Source organism: Macaca nemestrina, chromosome 9 (genome assembly GCF_043159975.1).
Source record: "Macaca nemestrina isolate mMacNem1 chromosome 9, mMacNem.hap1, whole genome shotgun sequence".
Classification (NCBI taxonomy): domain Eukaryota; kingdom Metazoa; phylum Chordata; class Mammalia; order Primates; family Cercopithecidae; genus Macaca; species Macaca nemestrina.
In genome coordinates, this window is record NC_092133.1 from 71197681 (window position 1) to 71211355 (window position 13675).

At 48.5% G+C, this 13675-nt stretch overlaps 1 protein-coding gene and 1 long non-coding RNA gene across 11 annotated transcripts in view; both read left to right on the forward strand.

The window, feature by feature from the left end:
- Positions 1–7914: 7914 nt before the first annotated feature.
- The window catches only part of LOC105465996 (lysine acetyltransferase 6B), a 205506-nt gene continuing 199745 nt past the window's right edge, over positions 7915–13675 (forward strand). For 3 of the 10 annotated variants that reach the window (XM_011714712.3, XM_011714719.3, XM_011714721.3), the window contains exon 1: positions 7927–8016. The gene's annotated coding sequence lies outside the window, so the exon portion shown is untranslated. Of the gene's footprint in view, positions 8017–8856; positions 9126–13675 lie in introns of those variants that run through there. The other 7 variants (XM_011714716.3, XM_071069762.1, XM_011714713.3 and 4 more) reach the window with 4 other exon arrangements.
- LOC139356277 (uncharacterized) lies at positions 9407–11431 on the forward strand. Its single transcript, XR_011607849.1, has 2 exons — positions 9407–9451; positions 11199–11431. It is a non-coding gene; the product is annotated as an uncharacterized lncRNA (long non-coding RNA).

Sequence of the window (13675 nt, forward strand, 5' to 3'; positions counted from 1 at the left end):
TGGCCTCCCAAAATGCTTGCATTATAGGCATGGGCCACTGTGCCCAGCTATACAAACTTTCAATGACAAATATGTTTGAAATTTCTTTTTTTTTTTTTTTTGAGACACAGTTTCACTCTTGTTGCCCAGGCTGGAGTGTAATGGCTCCATCTCGACTCACTGCAACCTCTGCCTCCTGGGTTCAAGCAATTCTCCTTCCTCAGCCTCCTGAGTAGCTGGGATTACAGGCATACCCCACCATGCCCGGCTAATTTTGTAATTTTAATAGAGACAGGGTTTCACCATGTTGGCCAGGCTGATCTTGAACTCCTGACCTCAGATGATCTGCCCACCTCAGCCTCCCAAAGTGCTGGGATTATAGGCATGAGCCACTGCGCCCGGCCAAGTTTAAAAATTTTATAATTAAAAAAAAAAAAAAATGCAGGTCAGGCACGGTGGCTCATGCCTGTAATCCCAGCATTTGGGGAGGCCGAGGCAGGCAGATCATGAGGTCAGGAGATCGAGACCATCCTGGCTAACATGGTGAAACCCCGTCTCTACTAAACATACAAAAAATTAGCCAGGCGACGTGTCGGGCGCCTGTAGTCCCAGCTACTTGGGAGGCTGAGGCAGGAGAATGGCGTGAACCTGGGAGGCGGAGCTTGCAGTGGGCTGAGATTGCACCGCTGCACTCCAGCCCAGGTGACAGAGTGAGACTCTGCCTCAAAAAAAAAAAATAATAAAAAAATAAAATAAAATGCAGTATAGCTTTGACGACTCGGGGGAAAGGGTTGGGGGGGTGAGGGATAAAAGACTATATATCGGGTACAGTGTACACTGCTCAGGTGTTGGGTGCACCAAAATCTCAGATATCATCACTAAGAAAGTATTCATGTACAAATAAATACATAAGAAAAAAAAATGCGGCAACAAGAAAAGGAAGTTATTCAGAAGTTTCACTATTTCATCAATTCTTTTGTTTTCTTCCATCAATTCTTTAGGCACAGTACAAAAATATTGACCTTTTGAGAACCAAGGGTAAATTAATAAATTACTCAGGGCAGAGATTCGTGGTTTACCATTTAAATACGTTGTAGGATTTGAGGCCTGGCTTAGATGATACGAAACAATTCCCTTGATTAAATCTAGTCGTTAACTTAACAGTTGCTTATTGACTACATTGACTACGTATCAGGCACTGTACTGGGCTCTGAGGATATAGCTGTCTGCATAGGGCTTCCTGCTTCGTAGAAAACCCAGCTTTAAGACAAGGCCATTCAGTGATTTGCTCAAGGCTTACACACATTAGTTGGTTACAGAGATGGATAAAAATAAATCTGAGTGTCCTACTATTAATTTGGCACTCTGTTCCACATTCCTTTGCTACTAGCCTTCTGAGCTGTGTGTTTTCCTTCTGTACTGAAGACAGAATAAGAGGCTGGGCACAGTGGCTCACGCCTATAATCCCAGCGCTTTGGGAGGCTGAGGCAGGTGGATTACTTTGAGCTCAGGAGTTTGAGACCAGCCTGGGCAACATGGAGAAACCTCATCTCTACTAAGAATACAAAAATTAGCCAGACATGGTGACATGGGCCTGTAGTCCCAGCTACTCGGGGGGCTGAGGCAGGAGAATCGCTTGAACCCAGGAGGCGGAGGTCGCAGTGAGCTGAGATCGCGCCACTGCATTCCAGCCTGGGCGACAGAGTGAGACCCCGTCTCAAAAAAAAAAACAAGGAAAAAAAAACGCTTTTCAGTTAGATGAGCACATAAGGTTGTGCAAACTGGAGAAAATTGTTAGTAGTTAAGTTAAACTTGATTTATACTTCCTTACCCTTGGAAAATTATAAAGTAGTCCAGTCATTCTTAAATGTACTCTGGTCAGTTAACCAGACACGAAGATAGTTTGTCTATATTGAAATGGAAAATAAAAAAAGATGAAAAAAGTGAGAAAATGAACATGTTGATATAAAGTCGCCCACTCTTCTTTTATGGGAAGGGCTATCCTTTATTCAGGGAGTATGTTTTTCTTACTATTTTGGGGGATAAAATGTCCTTTATTCTATGAAATGATGCTGATAGGAGATAGCTGTTAGTTCTTTTTAAAAATGTCCTTATGGCCGGGCGCGGTGGCTCAAGCCTGTAATCCCAGCACTTTGGGAGGCCGAGGCGGGTGGATCACGAGGTCAGGAGATCGAGACTATCCTGGCTAACATGGTGAAACCCCGTCTCTACTAAAAATACAAAAAACTAGCCGGGTGTGGTGGCAGGCGCCTGTAGTCTCAGCTACTTGGGAGGCTGAGGCGGGAGAATGGCGTGAACCCGGGAGGCGGAGCTTGCAGTGAGCTGAGATCACGCCACTGCACTCCAGCCTGGGAGACACAGCGAGACTCCGTCTCAAAAAAAAAAAAAAAAAGTCCTTATTATCAAAATTTAAAGTTGGTGGCTGGGGACAGTGGCTCACGCCCGTAATCCCAGCACTTTGGGAGGCCAAGGCGGGCGGATCACCTGAGGTCAGGAGTTCGAGATCAGCCTAACATGGAGAAACCCCGTTTCTACTAAAAATACAAAATTAGCAAGGCATGGTGGCGCATGCCTGTAATCCCAGCTACTTGGGAGGCTGAGGCATTAGAATCACTTGAACCCAGGAGGAAGAAGTTGCAATGAGCCGAGATTGTGCCATTGTACTCCAGCCTGGGCAACAAGAGCGAAACTCTATCTCAAAAAAAAAAAAAAAAGTTGGCAACTGTCAGTTTCCTCAAATTCTTTTTGAAGTGTTACTCTCCTACAAAATCCAAAAGACTGTGAATCACATTAAACACTGGGGTGGTTCAAAAAAAATTTTTTTTTTTAAGAGACAGGGTTCTACTCTGTCACCCAGGCTGGAGTGCAGTGATGGAGTCATAGCTCACTGTAGCTTCCAATTCCTAGGCTCAAGTGATCCTCCCACCTCCGCCTCCCCAGTAGCTGGGACTACGGGTGTGTGTCACCATGTCTGTCTAATATTTAAATTTTTTATAGAGCTAGGGGTCTGACTATCTTGCCTAGGCTGGTGTCAAACTCCTGGCCTCCAGCCATCCTCCCATCTCAGCCTCCCAAAGCACTGAGAATACAGGTGTGAGCCACCATACCCTGCCCAAATTTTCTTTGGTAGAGCCTGGTGCTAAAAACTATGTATTTATTAAGACTATTTGGATATCACTAATCAATATGATAATTAGTGAAAGGCCACCTCACCTTTGAGTCTCAAAACAAAAACCAAAAGATCCCTGAGAATTTTGTTCTTCAACAATCTAATTCTACAATCTCTTACCACTCTCCTGTCTTCCTCGGAATCTTTCGCTTGAGGCTGAGGCATGTTTCTGGTTTATAGGAAGCAATGGTCGGGTTGGTCTTGAACTCCTGGGCTCAAGTGCTGGGATTACGGGCCCTGTAATGCCAGCACTTTGGGAGGCTGTTTGAACCCAGGAGTTTAAGACCAGCCTGGGCAACATGGTGAAACCCTGTCTCTATTAAAAACACAAAAAATTAGCCAGATGTGAAGGCATACTCCTTTAGTCCCAGCTAACCAGAGGCTGAGGTGGGAAGTTGAGGCTGCAGTAAGGCATGATCGTGCCACTGCACTCCAGCGTGGGCAACAGGAACAAGACCCTGTCTTTAAATAAATAAATAAATAAATAATAAATAAATGGTTGTTCACCCTGACTGCACAGGGTGCTTTGGAAAAATGCTGATGAAGGGCCCCTCTCCCCAAATAGTCTAGTTTAATTGGCCTTACGTGGGACTTAGGCTCTAGGCTGGTTCAAGAGCTCCTCAGGTGATTGTTACATGTGGCCAGGGAAGCAAACCACAGGTATGAATGGTGTGTCTTCATTAAGTAGCTTTTATGGCACTAGGGCAGTTACATAGATGAACAAGCTGGTCCATGTAGTAGAAAAGCTAATTAGGAAAACAGGCAAAATATGACAACAGAGTAGGGTAAATGCTTTTATTTATTCTATAACTCAATAAATACTAGCTAAGCACTTAACAAGCGCCAGTGCTGGAGTGAAGCCATGCTCTCAGTCCTGTGGGCTACCTGCAAAAACCAGGAAAACTTCACAGAGGAGGCAGCAGCCAAGCAGGGATTTGGAGGAGTGCTTAGTCAAGGTCTTTACTAGATAAGGCAGGGAGTGAGGGCATGGCAGTGAGGACAGGGCGTGCTGGCCACAGACAAGTGGCAGGCTCGGAGAAGCTGGAGATGAGATACTGGTGAGGTGCAGATACGCATACCTTTAGAAGACTAAGGGGTTTAGGCTTGGTCCAGAATGCATTTAAAAGACATTAAAGGTTTTAAAGCAGGAATGCACAAATTAGATGTGGGTGCAGAATACTGGTATTGGAGATAACCCCAGCTGTTCATAAAGGCAGCTGTAGCTAGAATTTCCTAACCAGTTTAATGCTTTGACTGATCATCCCCCATCCCCTCTGCCCTTGACTGAAGTAATCAGACATTGTGACCTTGTGGGGTCAGTTTCTAGTCAATGAAGGGAGAGGATTCCATGTGGCAGTTGGAAGGAGGTGTAGATCAATGTTTTTTAAGTGACTAATTGAATGCAAATAGAATTCAACATGGGCTGGACCCTGGACAAATACGTTTAGGGTCCCTGCCTGTGCCTCCTTACCCAATTTCCTTTAGAAGGACTTGGTAGTGCCTCTGTGGATGTGGTACCTCTTATCAGGCTGTTTGTCTGACTTGCCTCAGAGCAAGTAAACAAACCCAAAAGATCAAACCATCTGGGTTCCCAGAGGCTCCTGCAGCTCCTCTGCACTTTATTATTCTCGTTCAGAACTCAAGGACAAATAGGTCAAATCACAAAATCAGCCAAGTACTAGGGACTATAACCTTCTGGCTAAGACACTCACAGAAGAAGTAACTTCCTTGGCTGGGGAGGAAGAAGATTTAGCCTAGGCCAGTGGTTCTCAAATTTAGTGACTGTAAGCTTCAAGACTAGTCATGAGCTAAAAATATATTTTCGGGAGACTCGCTTCAGACTTACTGAATCAGAATCTCTGGGGTTGGGCCAAGGAACCTGTCTTTCAAACACTCATTCCCAGATCATTCTGATTCCAGTGATCTGTAGATTGCATGGAGCAGCATAACTCGTCAGTGGTTCTGGTCTGTGGTGGTGGTTGGCAGCTGTTTTGGGGTGGTGGGGGACAGGTCAGATAAGCGTCTCCATTCATAATCTTCCAGCCCAGTAGGCTTGCAAAATTTGCACCATGCTTGGTTTTCAATTCAGGCTATTTCTAGGTTAATTTCTTAATTGAGCTATTTAGCTCAGCAGAGGACCTGAGATACCACAGATAAGAGAGCCGTTTAGGAGTAAGCATTAAATATCTCTGGCTGTGTCTCTTATTATCCTTTCCAGTCTCACTTATCTGAAGAGCCAGATTTCTCAAAGGACAAGTAACTCTAGAGGGGAGTATCAATGGGAAAGCTACGAATTCCTTGCCACACCCCCGTTACAGAACTATACTTGCTAGTAACTGAATCTCAAGAAACATATCAAGATGTTGAATGAAGACATTTGTCTCTTCTGTATTCCTGAGCTCCTGGGGTTACAAGAGCACAAGTTTAGGCAAACATAACTCATTTCTCTCCGAGGTGTCTCTTCACTTCTTGATGCACTGGAGATCCTTGTAGAATAATACATTAGTGATAATGAGTGTTGGGTGCTCACAAATCACCCACAATTCGTTGGCTGAAGGCATCTTAAACGTGAACTTTTTGGCTTTTATTGTCTTTAGCTGCTTCTTTTAACGAACTTTAGTTTGAGTGTACAAATTTGGGGTTTTCAAACTTGTTTTTAATTAAGGCATGGTTTATTTTTATTGCTTGAGATAAAATGCAGTCTGAGGGTCACAAATGTAATTTACAAAATAAAGTGCATCTGGGCAGATCATAAGGAAAAAAAAAGAAAAAAGAACAGAAAGCCTAAATAAAGAGTGGGCCAGGATTCTTAAGTTTATTTAGTAACTTCTTGGAGAATAAAAATCCCAGCACCTGCATTATAAAAAAGCACATCTTCTAAGTGTCCTTCTCTTCGAAACACCTAAATGAACTAGACTGAATTACGAACTAACTAATGGTCTTTAAAAATTCACCTTGAGCAAGCTACTGAAGATACTAAATAAAAGAGGCTGGGACAGAGTCTGAGGAAACCCAACCTGCTGTTTGTTTTATCAGTAATGTAACTCAAAAGTAGCCAAGCGGATGGCCGGAGTTTTCTGTGTTTTGTTTCCCTGGGCTGAGCCTGTGAATGCCAAGATTTAATCTAAAGAGGTTTGTGTTTTAAAAACTAACAACCAAGTAATAAAACACCTATAAAAACGGTTTATAATGGAACCAGTGACAGTTTGCAGTGTAGTATTACAACTCTTCTGCTCCCCCTCGCCCTTTCTCTATCCTTTCATCCAACTCTGTGCCCTTTGTCTAAGTTCCTTTCTCACCTTGCTGCCAAGAAGCACAGGAGAGGGAGCTCACACCCCAAAGCAGCAGACCATTTTTAAAAAATGAAGTGTGTGTTGTGGTCTGCATTTGAAGACAGGGCTGCGTGTGCTGCTTGTTTTGTCTGAGATAAGGACGAAGATAAGTTGTCCTAACAAAGTACCCACCTAGTTGTACAGTGGTTTCTAATGGGGAGGTGAAGATGCCACTGCAGTGTCAGTGGCATGAGGCTGCAGGAGTCAACCAGGGCAGGAAGCCTGGGGCCTCCCCTCCCTGGCACCCTGCATCGCCATGCCCGGGCCCAAGATGGCCCTGACTCCAGGGACAGACTTCAGGCAACAGGTGGTTTTCCACCCAGGCCACCATGCCTGAAACTTGGTTCTTTTGCAAAGCCATAGTTCTCCTCCCCCTCTCAAAGAAATGGCGCCTGGGAGGGAAACTTCGTGCTCAAACTCTCTAGGAGCCATTGCTCAGCCCACCTTTCCTATTTTCTTAAGTCTCCCTTGCCAGCATCCCATTCACCTCCGGAAAGAATCAGGGGCGCTCTCTTCAGAGTCCAGAGAGCTCTGGGAGGCATGTGGGCAGCGTCAGAGTGGCCTCGCCTGGGCGGCCAGAGAAGCCCCCAGTCTCCCTCAAGTGGGCCTCAGGAACTCGGGGGGCCCAGGGGAAGCCTGGAAAACCGAACTTCGCCATCAGCCTTCCTTAGAGCGCTGACTAAAAGAGAGGGGGGAAGGGCCCCCCAGCGGTCTTCCCCGCCCCCCTCCCGCCTCAGCCCCTCTGCCATCCGTCTGCACCGCCCAAGAAAGCACCCAGAACGCGGCTGAGCTCGTCAGCTACTCGCAGGCAGGGAGAGGGCATCCTGGGGGGCAGCTTCCCCCTCCAGCCCGCATCTGACATCCCCACTCCCACCCAAGGATGCCGCCGCCGTGCCCTGTCCGCAGTCGCTGAATGTCACTGCTCCCTCTTCCTCCCGATCAGGGTAGACACAGCTCTTCAGGCGTCCCCCACCCCAAAACTGCCGCGATCGCCCGAGGGCGCAAAGCCTGGGCAAAGGACGAAGTTTGGGGCCCATAGCGACGGGAGGGGGGGCGCGTTGGCGAGGACCGCACCTCAGTCCCAGCCCCGGCGGGCACACTCCCCGCCCCAAACGGCCCAGGCGTCCCCATCCTCCCGCGGACACCAGCGTCCCCGCCCTCCCCCGAGGGCGGCGAGAGGAGCCCCCCGGGGCGGAGGCAGGTACCCCCGGGGCGGAGACTGGGGCGGGCGGGGTCCGGGCTGCGCCCCCGGCCAGGCCGGGCGGGCTGGCGGGCGGCGCGGGGGGAGCGGGGCTGGGCGGCGCTGCCTCGGGCTCTGTGCGCTGCAGCCCGGAGCCGAGGAGGAGGAGGCGGAGGAGGAGAAGGAGGCGGCGGCGGTGGGTCCCGGGCGGGGGGAGCGCGGCGCTGCGGACCCGGGCGGCTGGCAAAGGACGAGGCGGAGGCTGAGGAAGGCAGCAGGGAGACCCAGGCTGCAGCAACAAAGGGCAGCGAGCGATTGGCCGGGCTGCAGGCGAGGTTAGCCGGGGACCGGGGTGGCCGGAGGCAGCGGCGAACGGTGCACGTGCTTGCAGACACGGGCGAGTGTGGAGCCGGGGGGTGCACGCCCGGTGGGTAGGGGCTTGCTCCCCCGCGGCATGGGATGGCGAGGAGGCTGCAGCGACATCGTTCTGCCTGCACCCGGCCTGGGGCTGGCAGGGTAGGGGTGTGTTGGGGGGGGAAGGATGCGAGCCAGGGGGCGGGCGAGTAGTCGCCCGGGACGGGACGGGAGAGAGGGTGGAGGAGGGGGCGGGATGGAACGCTCCGGGCGGCGCGCCCGTCCGCGCACTCCAGCAAAGAAGCTGGCGACTGAGAACCTCGAATTTTAACTTCGCGTGCCCGCCCGCGCGCGCCCGCCCGCGCCCACCCCTAAATCCTGCGGCCGCCGCCAGCGATCAGCTCTCACACAAACTTTAGCTGCGGGCTAGGGGGTTTGGGGTTGAGTGGGGGAGGGGAGAGGGAAAAGGCCTCCTGATTGGCGTCGTCTGCAGCCAATAAGGCCAAGCTCCCCTGCTGCGAGTAGACCCAATCTTTTCCTAGAGGTGGAGGGGGCGGGTAGGTGGAAGTAGAGGTGGCGCGGTATCTAGGAGAGAGAAAAAAGGCTGGACCAATAGGTGCCCGGAAGAGGCGGACCCAGCGGTCTGTTGATTGGTACTGGCAGTGGACCCTCCCCCGGGGTGGTGCCGGGGGGAGGATGATGGGTCGAGGGGTGTGTCTATGTGGAAGCGAGATGACCGGCAGGAACCTGCCCCAATGGGCTGCAGAGTGGTTAGTGAGTGGATGACGGACAGACCCGTAGGCCAACGGGTGGCCTTAGGTGTCTTTGGTCTCCTCCAATGGAGCAGCGGCGGGGCGGGGCCGCAGCTCGGGTTTAATGAGACTCCATTGGGCTGTAATCAGTGTCATGTCGGATTCATGTCAACGACAACAACAGGGGGACACAAAATGGCGGCGGCTTAGCTCCTACCCCTGGCGGCGGCGGCAGCGGTGGCGGAGGCGACGGCACCTCCTCCAGGCGGCAGCCGCGGCTTCTTTCTCAGGCAGCGGCAGCGCCCCCGGCAGGCGCGGTGGCGGTGGCGCGCAGCCAGGTCTGTCACCCACCCCGCGCGTTCCCAGGGGGAGGAGACTGGGCGGGAGGGGGAAACAGACGGGGGGATTCAGGGGCTTGCGACGCCCCTCCCACAGGCCTCTGCGCGAGGGTCACCGCGGGGCCGCTCGGGGTCAGGCTGCCCCTGAGCGTGACGGTAGGGGGCGGGGGAAAGGGGAGGAGGGACAGGCCCCGCCCCTCGGCAGGGCCTCTAGGGCAAGGGGCGGGGCTCGAGGGCGGAGGGGGCGGGGCGGGATCGGGTGGGGGCGGGGTTCGGGGAGTCGGAAGGCGGGGGCTGCGAGGGAATTTCTGAGTGGGAGTGAACTGGTAGGAGAGGTGGGGGCCAGCGAGGGTGTGAGGAAGACTAGTGAGGGTTGGGTGGGAGGGGAAGCTGGAGGTGTAGAACAGGTGCTGAGGGAGAGTTAGGGAGGGATGCAATTTGAGAGAAGTGGAAGGCGGACCGAGGGGTGTGTGAGGGCAGGTGAGATGATGCCGAAGGCGAGATTGCAGTTGTCTGGGCGCAGAGTAGGTGGGTTTGGGTGTGGTGGATTGGAGCAGAGTTGAAGCGGTGGAGAGTGTTGGGTTTGGGGAGGCATTGAGGCGCGTGTGAGGAGCAGGTGCGATTGCAATGATGGGAAAGGTATTTGGGTGGATCGGCATGTTGGAATAAGAAGGAGGTTTGCTAGCTTTGGAGTATGAAGTGTTTTTAAAAATGTGGAAGGATGGGATGGTTATGCTTGGGAGAGTTTCTGAAAGATGATGCTAAGACAGCAGAGCAAACTTAAATGTGAAGGGAAGGGAGAGAGGCTGCTTAGAACTTGCAGAATAAATCTGTAGCAGAAAATCTCCGGGGGGACAAGGGATTGGTAGGGGTGGGACAAAGTGGCAGGTGTGAAGAAAGTGGGCGGAGCTGTACAGTAATTTTGGGTGAATGTGATTTGGTGGACTGTGCCAGGGGTGAGGATGGGGCAAAGAAAGGTGTTAGTTTGGGAGACAAGTTGCTTGATAGGCTGTATTTATTATTTTTTAATAAAAATGAGAAAAGGGTCTCACTATGTTGCCCAGGCTGGTCTCGAAATCCTGGCCTCAAGTGATCTGCCCACCTCTGCCTGCCTGAGTGATGGGATTACAGGCGTGAGCCAGGGCGACCCGTGATAGGCTGGATTTATTATATTAAACTTGATCTGGAGTCTTCAGGGAGTGTGGGGCAGCAGAGTATCCCAGGAAGAGACATACACCATACCCTGGGATAGGACTTTTTGCATAGGTTTGAATTTGCTAGTACTTTGCTATGGGCAGAGTGCAGGGAGTGGTAGGAGATGACCAGGCAAAGGCGCAGGATGGGTTAGATTACAAATGGTGTCCTATGCCCCATGAAGGAGTTTAAGCCCTGTAATTGGTAGAAGGTGTTGGGATGTGTTAAAGAGAGTATTAGACAGCAGTTCTGAAGGGGTAGTGATAAAGAATTACAGATGTGGGAAATACGAAATGAAAACCAATGAACCAAGTATGTTTGGGGTTGGAGATACCAAGGAAATTCAGGATACAGCATATGAAGACCCCTCCTATATGGACGGAAGGTGGAAGTAGAAAATGGGAATTAGTTTTGTTCGAACAGTCTTAGTTCTATGGGGCCCCAAGAAGGTTTTTTTTTTTTTTTTAAAGTGCATTCTTCCTGTCTTACTTGTATACCCTAGATTTTTTTGGCATAGCCTTGAAATAAAACACTCTGGTTTTTTTCTTATTCATAAGTTCTTTACACATTTATCAAAAAGAATTTGGACAATATTTTATGTTTTTAAGAAGGAAAGGATAATGCACGTGTTTCTTCTTTCCCGAGAACTTCTACTGAGAGTTAAAGGTTGGGGAGGTGAAGTGACAGTTTACCAAAAAAAAGAAAAAGAAAAGAAAATATAGAGACAGAGGAAGATTTTAACATTAAAGGAGGAATTTAGGGAATGGCTGATGGTCATGACATGGTCGGCAGAGGAAGTTTTGCTTACCAGCCACACTTAGGCTTCTGAGTAAAGTGGATATTATGTCATTGCTATTATAGCATGTGTTTATTTCACAGACTGCTTTCGAAGATTGGGTGGAAACTGTCAGATGTGAGGCATAGCATGAATGAAAGGTAAATAGGGTGAATATTAGAAAGTAGATGAGGAAGTTTAATAATTTTAATGTGCTTTAGAAGCTCTCATGGACTTTCACATACCAATTAATAAAAGACGTAACTAAGTGATCTGGCTTTCAGTCTCCTAGTTCTCTACAGTGTACCCTCGTGCCTACATTTGTATTGAGAGAAAAGGAAATAGTGTTTTTTTTTTTTTTTTGAGACAGTCTTGCTCTGTTGCCTAGGCTGGAGTGCAGTGGCATGATCTTGGCTCACTGCAACCTCCACCTCCCGGGTTCAGGTGATTCTCCTGCCTCAGCCTCCCAAGTAGCTGGGATTACAGACATGTGCCCAGCTAATTTTTGTATTTTTAGTAGAGGTGGGGTTTCGCCATGTTGGCCAGGCTGGTCTCAAACTCCTGACCTCAGGTGATCCACCCACCTTGGCCTCCCAAAGTGCTGGGATTAAAGAAATGGTTTCATGTGGCTGAGTGCGGTGGCTCACGTCTGTAATCCCAACACTTTGGGAGACCGAGGTGGGTAGATCAGGAGGTCAAGAGATCAAGACCATCCTGACCAACATGGTGAAACCCCGTCTCTACTAAAAATAAAAAAAATTAGCTGGACGTGATGGTGGGTACCTGTAGTCTCGGCTACTTGGGAGGTTGAGGCAGGAGAATCACTTGAACCCGGGAGGCAGAGGTTGCAGTGAGCCGAGATTGCACCACTGCACTCCAGCCTGGCGACAGAGCGAGACTCTGTCTCAAAAAAAAGAAAAAAAGAAATAAATATTTTATGTAAGTAGGGATGTGTGAACTGTGGTGATCAGTCTTTGTTGCAGAATGGTAAATGATGCATGGATGGGAGAAGTGGGGTGATGGAATATTTCTTCCCTGTAATGCCTTAATTTGCATTTCCAAAGCACCTTTAAGCACCTTTTTTAATAGGACTCCCACATCTTCTGATACCTGTCTTCCTGCAGACCCCAGAAAGAGAATACACCAATTTTCGGATCATCCATTCCATTGTTGCCGAATATTTGAGTTGTTTCAAGTTTGGGGTAATTGTGAACAAAGCTGCTATGAGCATTCCTATACCTGTCATTGGTGCCCATGTGCACAGGTTTCTAAGGTATACACCTAGGAATGAAATTGCCGGTTTATAGCTAGGGTGACCATTTGTCCTGACTTTTGCTTATTTTCCCAGTGTAACTTTTAGTTATACTTTTAGTTTTCAAAAGTATCTAGGTTTAGATGATGAATTGTATGGTCACCCTAGTCATAGATAGGTATGCCTGTCTTCATCTTTACTAAGTACCAAACTCTTCAAAGTATTATACCAGGTTACACTCCTTCCAGCAATATATGAATTCCCTTGCTTCTCACCCTCTCCAGTCTCAGCCTTTTTAGCTTTTAAAATTTTAGCCAGTATGGTAAATTTTGCACTTACCTGATTAGTAATCAGATTGCACAGCTCTTCATATATATATATATATATATATATATTTTTTTTTTTTTTTTTTGAGATGGAGTTTCGCTTTTGTCTCCCAGACTGAAGTGCAGTGGCGTGATCTTGGCTTACTGCAACCTCTGCCTCCCAGGTTCAAGCGATTCTCCTGCCTCAGCCTCCCAAGTAGCTGGGATTACAGGTGCCTGCTACCACAACTGGCTAATTTTTTGTACTTTTAGTAGAGGTGGGGTTTTGCCATGTTGGGCAGGCTGTTTTCGAACTCCTGATCTCAGTTGCCTGCCTCAGCCTCCCAAAGTGCTGGGATTACAGGAGTGAGCCCTCTGCGTCTGGCCAGCTCTTCATATACTTTTTTAGCCATTTAGATAGCCTCGTTTATAAAGTTCTGTTCAAGTCTTTTCCACCCTGTTTTTAAAAGTTGGGCCTTGTATCTTTTATTGCTATTTAGAAGTTCTTTATTTACTATGAATACAAGTCCTTTGTCATGTGTGTATGTTGCAAATGCTGTGGCTTGCCTTTTCACTCTCTTTATGGTGTCTTTTAATGAACAGAAGTTCTTAATTTTAATGGAGTCAAATTTATTGGTCTTTATGGTTAGTGCCTTTTGTGTCTTGTTTTAAGACTTTTCCTACCCTGAGGTCAAGAAGATATTCTCCTATGCAGTACTATCTTTTAAAAGCTTTGTTGCCCTTAAATAATGTATAACTATGAGTAAAATACACTCTTCTTGACCCTAGCCTCACCATTACAATCTGTTTTTGCTTTCCTTCACTTTCTTCTATTCTCTGTCTTGAATTTTTACTTCTCTGCAGCTATAACTAAGAGCCAGGTGCTGACTTCTCCTGTCTCTTAGGAGAAAATGGTCATATAGACAGAAGTTCAGCCAGATTAGATTTTACAGGTCTCCAGCTGACTGTATTGCCCTTTTTCCTTTTATGAGCTAGCATTTATTGTGTTCCTGCTATGTGTCTG